Here is an 8,389-nt window from a genome sequence, read left to right on the forward strand (position 1 = left end):
CTGCAACCTAGTACTGGGAAACACCGATGCACACTCATTCACACACACTCATACACGACAGCCAGTTTAGCTTATTGAATTCACCTATCGCGCATGTCTTTGGACTGTGGGGGAAACTGAAGTGCCCGGAGGAAACCCACGCCAACACGGGGAGAACATGCAAACTCCACACAGAAATGCCAACTGACCCAGCCGGGACTCGAACGAGCGACCTTCTTGCTGTGAGGCGACAGTGCCAACCACTGAGCCACCATGTCGCCCCAAATTAAACTTCATTCATTTTCTTTTTGGCTTAGTCCCTTTATTAATCAGGGGTCGCCACAGTGGAATGAACCGCCAACTTTCCAGCACATATTTTACGCAGCAGATGCCCTTCCAGACGCAAATTCACCTGTCCAATTCACCTGTACCGCATGTCTTTGGACTGTGGGGGAAATCGGAGCACCCAGAGGAAACCCACGCAAAGGCAGGGAGAACATGCAGACTCCACACAGAAACGCCAACTGACCCAGCCGAGGCTCGAACCAGTGACTTTCTTGCTGTGAGGCGACAGCACTACCTACTGCGCCACTGCCTCGCCCCCAAATTAAACTTAAAAATAAAAATAAAAAACACCTTGTGAATGACTTTGAGTGGTGATGGTGTTTCAGATGAGCTCATGTTTAGCAGCAGCATCATGATCTGCATCACCTCACTGAACTGCACTTCTATTTCCAGCACCTTCTTCAAAAGCTTTCCACGAACTTTTCCACCTACGCTCTTGTTGTTTTGTACAATTCCAGCCGTCTCCGGTTCAAATTTAGCGTGTCTCTATTTGTGTTGGTAGAGCGCCGTAATCTTTCAAACCTGGACTTGTTCAGGTTTTCATTTGTGCTTCACTTTCAATCGAATTCCATCCGCACTTTCGCGGGCCCCCCGGGGTCCTCCTCATCGTCCCGGAGCCCTAATGGAGGAGCACCTGGCCGGCTTGCGGAATTCCTCACACGGGGTGGAACAATAACCCAGCGGTTCTTTGTTCCCAGTGGAGCATCCAAGCAGCGCGGTGTGAAGAGCTGCTCTCTGAACCTACTCTGTGAAAACCATCTCTGACCTTTGATATCCAGAGAAGAACAACAAACATTACGTTCGTGGTATGACAGATGTCGAATGTTGATAAACTGTTCAAAGGCTGATTGTGCTGCTGCTGTACATAGAAATTATGCAATGTGTGGAAATGCTGCACCTTCTTTTGTCTCGTTTTTTCGTAAGTAGATCTGAGAGGTTTTACAGTCTCTCATGTTTGTGGTACAGTAGCCTCAAATAACCCCCCGTTTGCCATTTTGGAAGTTGCTAATCTATTTGTTGTGGTCTGGTTTATTAGTTTACTATACTTTTTTTTATATTAAAAAAATTGACCATGGGTAACACAGTGGCTCAGTGGTTGGCACTGTCGCCTCACAGCAAGAAGGTCGCTGGTTTGAGTGCTGGATGGGTCAGTTGGTGTTTCTGTGTGGAGTTTGCATGTTCTCTCTGTGTTGGGGTGGGTTTCCTCCGGGTGAATAAGCTAAATTGAACGTAGTGTATGCGTGCGAATGAGAGTGTACGGGTGTTTCACAGTACTTGGTTGCAGCTGGAAGGGCATCCGCTGTGTAAAACATATGCTGGATAAGTTGGCGGTTCATTACGCTGTACCCCCCCCCCCCCCCCCCTCTCTGATGAATAAAGGGACTAAGCCTGAATAATTGAATAATATAATTGAATCATTTAATAATGATACTACTACTACTAATAATAATAAGGCATGACAGGTCTGTAAACCTGTACCTCAAAACAACACTGGTGGCCACTGACTTTCATTATATTTACTACTTTTGCATAAATAATTAAGTCATCCAGCTTTGCTATAACTAAAGAGTGAATAAATAAATATACATATATATATATATATATATATATATATATATATATATATATATATATATATATATATATATATATATATATATATATATATATATATATATATATATATATATATATATATATATATATACATACATACATACATACATACATACATACATACATACATACATACATACATACATATATGAGTGTTCAACCAAAAATGGATATTTTACCATCACTTACCCATTCTCAACTTGTCATAAATATGTTTGAGTTTCTTTTGTTAAACACAAAGGAAGATATTTTGAAGAATGTTGGGGGAAAAAGCAGCCATTGACATCCATGGTGTTTTTAGTTGCTACAAATGAATGTCAATGACTTTTTTTCCCATCAAATTCTCTACAATATCTTTTTTTTGAGTTCAACAGAAGAAATTCCTAAGTGTGCTTAATTTATAAACTAATCTCAAGAGGATCACGTGCTTAGGATTGAACATGGCTGGTCCTGCGTCAGCTCCATATATTGCACCAATCTGATGAATACTGACTCACTATGAATAACCAAAGTTTTCCACTCCAGTCACCTTCGTCTTGAAGAATCCCCCCTTTCACCCCTACTCCTCCCCTTCTCTGATAGGGTGGCACTGTTGCCTCACAGCAAGAACGCCATTGGTTCGGCCCCTCACCAGGCCAGTCGGTGTTTCTGTGTAAAGTTTGCATGTTCTTCCCATGCTCGCATGGATTTCCCCCGAGTTTCCCGGTTTCCTCCCACCGTCCAATGACATATAAGTAAATTGACTACTCCAAAAATATCATCTTAAGACAACTCTTAGCCAGATATATCTCAGCCCGTTCACAAGCAGCGCAGTTCTCGAGACCTACCAGAGCTCAAACCTCCCTCTCACCCTTCAAACGGGAGGGAGCCCCGGGCTCGAGGATATTCTGAGCTCAGGGTTCTCTTCTGGGACAGCATGCCAAATACGCTTTATCAATCATTAGCTAAGTGTGAACTCTTGAAAACCCCTAGAATGTAAGGAAATGTTCATTTTTGGATGAACTGGGTCGTGAAGGGTCATTATGCAGTCATCTTTGAATTAGCATATTACATGCTAAATATACAATATGCTAATGAGATTATACATCTTTATGAACACACTGCCATTTTAGATTAATATGCATTTCTTATTTTGAGGCATAATGCCAGTGCTCGACCATTAACAATCCCGAATTTCTCATTATCAGACATGATTAACACTTTTACTACTATCTGATAGTAAAGCTGAGCGACACTGTGGCTCAGTGGTTAGCACTGTCACCTCACAACAAGAAGATCACTGGTTTGAGTCCCAGCTGGACCAGTAGGCATTTCTGTGTGGAGTTTGCATGTTCTCCCCGTGTTGTCATGGGTTTTCTCCGGGTGCTCCGGTTTCCCCCACAGTCCAAATACACAGTAGGTGAATTGGGTAAGATAAATTGGCCATGGAGTGTGTATGGATGTTTCCCAGTACTGGAAGGGCAACCACTAAAACATTTGCTGGATTAGTTGGCGGTTCATTCCGCTGTGGCGAACCCTGATGAATAAAGGGAGTAAACTGAAGGAAAATGAATGAATGATAGTAAAGTCAGCTTTGTTCCACAGCCACAGTGTCAAGTTTTCATTAACTACTATTAGAGTCAAACAAATCTGCATTATTACAGCTTAAACAGTAACCCATCCATACTGCCGCATACAGTATAATCCTAATGTTTACGATGCTTTCTGATTAAAATGACAACAAAGCAGACATTTGCTTTCTTTTAGCAGTTTAAGAAAGCAGAGTGGGGGATTATGCAATCCAACCACATGTGATTACAATTCTTTATTATACAATGTCACATTTTTTCTGAGAAACGTTTCACCAGAACAGCACAGAGACAAATTCCCTCCCTCATCAGAACTGTAAAATCTGACCCTGATTGAGTTTGATGGTTATGTCCGACAACAGGAGCGGCACAACATGTTCAATGGAGTTAATTATCTGTGCTGGAATTGAGTTCTTCTCATTAGGGGCGCTGGAGCAGGCCACTGCAGTGACGTTACTGGTCTGGACGGCCCCACTTTTGAACTTGTTGACGGTTGTATCATGCATGAAACGTCACGCCGTCCGCTGCTTAACGGAAATCTCTAACGAAGTGGAATTTACACGAGGGGCGAATGCTGTGGGTGGGATGTGCAGCCTACTTGTGTCTAAATTAATTATCTCACTCTGTCAGTTGTCTGCGCCTGTTGAAAACATGAATCAAAGCGCATGAGTAGCTTGCGGTCAGAGAGATTCATAGCAGTTATGTGTGCACTTTTGAACAAGAGATAACGATTCATATTTATTTCTTCCCCTATTTTAAAAAAATATATCTGAAACAACAGAATATTGAATTTCTCAGAGGGGGAAGTTGTTTAGTTTTAAGTTCAACTAAAGTTCTGTTTATAAAATGTACTTTAAAGAAACTGATAAAAAACTAACAGTGTCATTAGTGTTTTCCAATTTATTTATATGTATTTATTAGAAGAATAATGGTTACTATACATGCATTAGATATTTGTGTGGGTTATAATGTTACAGTTTTTCCCAATTGTTTACACAAATTTTCTGAAAGCATGTCTCATATTGTCAGAACTCTACACACAAATCAAAACACACACACACACACACATTGGGCAAAACCCTTCAATTCTTCTGCAAAATGAAACTCTACATTCAAAACAATGTGTTTTCTTCTCTAAATGGTATTTTGTTTTCAAATGACACACATAAGCCATCACATCAATAGACATTTATAAGAACAGTTGAACACTGATGTGCTTAATGTAAAACACCATGACCACTTCTCCATTTATCATAATGACTTACTGTAAGCCTTTTTTGTTCAGTGTTACACTTACTACAGTCAGTACACTGAAAAAAATGATGACTGTTGCAAACAATTTAGTTGTGCTGAATTTAAACAAACAAATTAAATGTAATAATGTTCAACTTTGTTTGTTTAAATTCAGCCCAAATTAATTGTTTACAACCCCTTAACAGAAAAAAAATTAGTAAATTCAAGGAATCATCTTTGAATGATTTTTTTCAGTGTACATAGGCATAAATAAGTGCATTGTAAAATATTTCAGAATATTGTTTTTTATACAAAACACACAAATACCAAATATATTTGACTGTATTTTTCCCCACAAAAACAGTGTACACAGTGTTCATCCCAACCAACACAAAGTGACACATAACGTGATTTACAATTGCCATCATTAGAAGTATTTACAGAATACAGTTACAGTAAAAAAAAATAAAAAAACAGCTCCACTGCATACTCTCTTCTGTTTTGGTCTGGCCAAGCAGTGGGGGAAATGTCACCTTGCATGGCGAATCCAGCCATGAAAAGCATCAACTGCTATAGCTTGGAGAAGTGGTATACGTGTGTGTGGAATTCAGTCATACACTTTCCATCCCCAGGCAGAATAAAATTCCTCAATAGGTTTGAGAAATGGAGAATATGGAGGGAGACAAACAACTAAAAAACGTGGGTGGACAGTGAACCAGTTATGAACCAGATGAGCTCTGATTTCTAAATTGCAGTTATGTATGACAGGTGTTTACCTATGTGATGAGTTAGTATGCAAAGTAGGACAACTGACTTTACAGTTTTGAATGACAGTGTGTTTCTTATGAAAACAAGAGATTTTCTACATGGAAATTGTGCCAAATGCAGAGAATTGTGTGTATTGTTTTGAAAAAGTGTGTTTTAAACCTGTAATTTGAGTGTAAAGCAGGAGTTGTGCTTGTAGTTTAGCAGAATTGGTTCAGGGGGTCGCTGCATCAGTTACATGTTGTAGTCATTGTGTCTGAAGTACAAGTAATTGTGTGTAAACAATTGGGAAAAACTGTAAAAATATTTTAGCAATTTTATCAATATTTGTAGACATATTTTTTTCAAATGTTTAAATACTATTTAGTTATAATTTAATGTTAATTTAAAAATTACAATAGCAAGTGTGTGTGTGTGCGTGTGCGTGCGTGCGTGCGTGTGTGTGTGTGTGTATTTTTAATAAATCAGCCATTACGTAGGATTTTTTTTAAATATGTTTAAATACATTTTAGTTGTATTTTATAATAATTTTATAATCACATTGGATGTAATTATAAAATTAATGTTCATTTTATATTTACAATAGTGTGTGTAAATATTTTAATATATTTTAATACATTAGGCATTACATTGGATATTTTTTAAACATGTTTAAATACCTTTTAGTTAAATTTTGATGTTAATTCTATAATTACAATGGTGTGTGTGTGTGTGTGTGTATATATTTTAATATATTTTCATAAATAAGCCATTACATTGAACTTTTATTAGACATATATATTACATTTTATATTAAATTAAATAATATTATATAATGAGGCGACGCAGTGGCGCAGTAGGTAGTGCTGTCGCCTCACAGTAAGAAGGTCGCTGGTTTGAGCCTCGGCTGGGACAGTTGCCATTTTTGTGTAGTTTGCATGTTCTCCCTGCGTTCTTGTAGGTTTCCTCTGGGTGCTCCGGTTTCCCCCACAATCCAAAGGCATGCGGTACAGGTGAATTGGTAAGGCTAAATTGTGCGTATAGTGTATGAGTGTGTATGGATGTTTCCCAGAGATGGGTTGCGGCTGGAAGGGCATCCGCTGTATAAAACATGTGCTGGATAAGTTGGCAGTTCATTCCGCTGTGGCGACCCCGGATTAATAAAGGGACTAAGTCAAAAAGAAAATGAATGACTGAATGAATGAATAAATGAACATTATATAATTATATTATATAGCCTATATATAGACACAGTTAAAGACAAAATTATTAGCCATCTTATAAAAGTTTTATTCTTTTTCAAATATTTCCCAAGTGATGTTTGACAGAGCAAGGACATTTTTCACAGTATTTCCTATTATATTTTTCTTCTTGAGCATCTATTCTTTTAGTTTACCTAGTTAAGCTTTTAAATTTCACTTTAAGGTGAATTCTAGCATCTTGCAAAATAACTAGTCAAATATTATGTACGGTCATCATGGCAAAGACGAAACAAATCAGTCATTAAAAAGATTTGTTAAGCTAAAAAGGTCTTCTTCTCTATGTTCAATGGCACAATTTGTTTTTAAATTTTGCTTTCAACTGTACACACACATACACACACACAGCAAGCATTACAAATCTGATATTGTAATATCATTGAAATATCCTTCAAATATCGAATGATCACAATATGCACATTCCAAAGAATGAAAAATCTACAATAAAAGTGGCTCAAAATACATATAGAAGCATTGAAAGTGCCATCACGCATGAATTTCCATAAAATTCCTGCAGTGAGGTTACTAAGGATATCAGTATCTCATTGTCCAGCAGAGCGGAGGTACACAGTGGCCCCTTTCACTTTTCCCCCAGAGGCAGTCCGGAGATCCTCACTGCTGTGCTATATGCGTGGTATGAACACAGCTGTACAGACGCACCTGCACCGCTCCAGCAGGGTTCAGTGGTTGGGGATATGCCTTCGCCTTTAACATCTCGCTCCCCGTAGACACGGCGCTGTGTGACGTCCCACGCTCTATATTAAACCGGCTTTGAAGTCATCCAATTGTTGGGGATTTGTCGTTATTGTATATCCTTGCTTTGCGGCCACATGCCAGATACAGTATATGACTTTTGTCTATGATTTCCTATACGTTTCAGGCCATATGCAGAACACATGCTGTTGACCTTTCTACATGTTAAATTATGGGCTGTACTTCCGATTTGAGAAACTTCCACAGAATACAACCAGGTTTCTTGCGATGTGGGAATAATTTTACATATAATACGTGGTAGTGGTCGGAACTCTGATGTAATTTGAACAGGAGTCAAACAATAGACTATTCTGTTCCCTACACCCCTTTAGAAAAGCATACCAGCACTATAAAATGGATTCATATTTCAGATTGGTACTAAAACAGCTTGCCCTGACTGAGAGTGCACAACTGCAAGCTTTGGAGGCTTTTCGTTTCGACCACTGTGCACTGCACAGATGGACCACGACTTTCTGCTTCATGCTAGTGATGGGTCGTTCTTGAACGATTCATTCATTTTAAATGAATCTTTTGTGTAACTCAAGAATGATGAGTCATGTCGGGGAGTGATTCGTTCATTCACGCATGCACACATTTGTGCAGGTGGGGAAGAGGATTGGTTCTTTGATCCGTTAATCTTTACATGCTGTCAAGTGATGAACGAACGACTCAAAAACCCAAAGACTCAAAAGGTGAACTAATCATGGGTCCTTCCAGCTTAGACTGTGTGCATTGGTTAAGCTTACATGGGACTGTGTCACAAGAACAAACCACTTAAATTGGAAGACATATCAGAAGAGGTGAGCTGACCTAATCATGGACAAAATTGATCTTGTGGGCTAGCCTGTACACCAGCCGGTGACCTAATCACACCTGCAGCTTCTCCACAAT

Source organism: Danio aesculapii, chromosome 11 (genome assembly GCF_903798145.1).
Source record: "Danio aesculapii chromosome 11, fDanAes4.1, whole genome shotgun sequence".
Taxonomy (NCBI): Eukaryota; Metazoa; Chordata; class Actinopteri; order Cypriniformes; family Danionidae; genus Danio; species Danio aesculapii.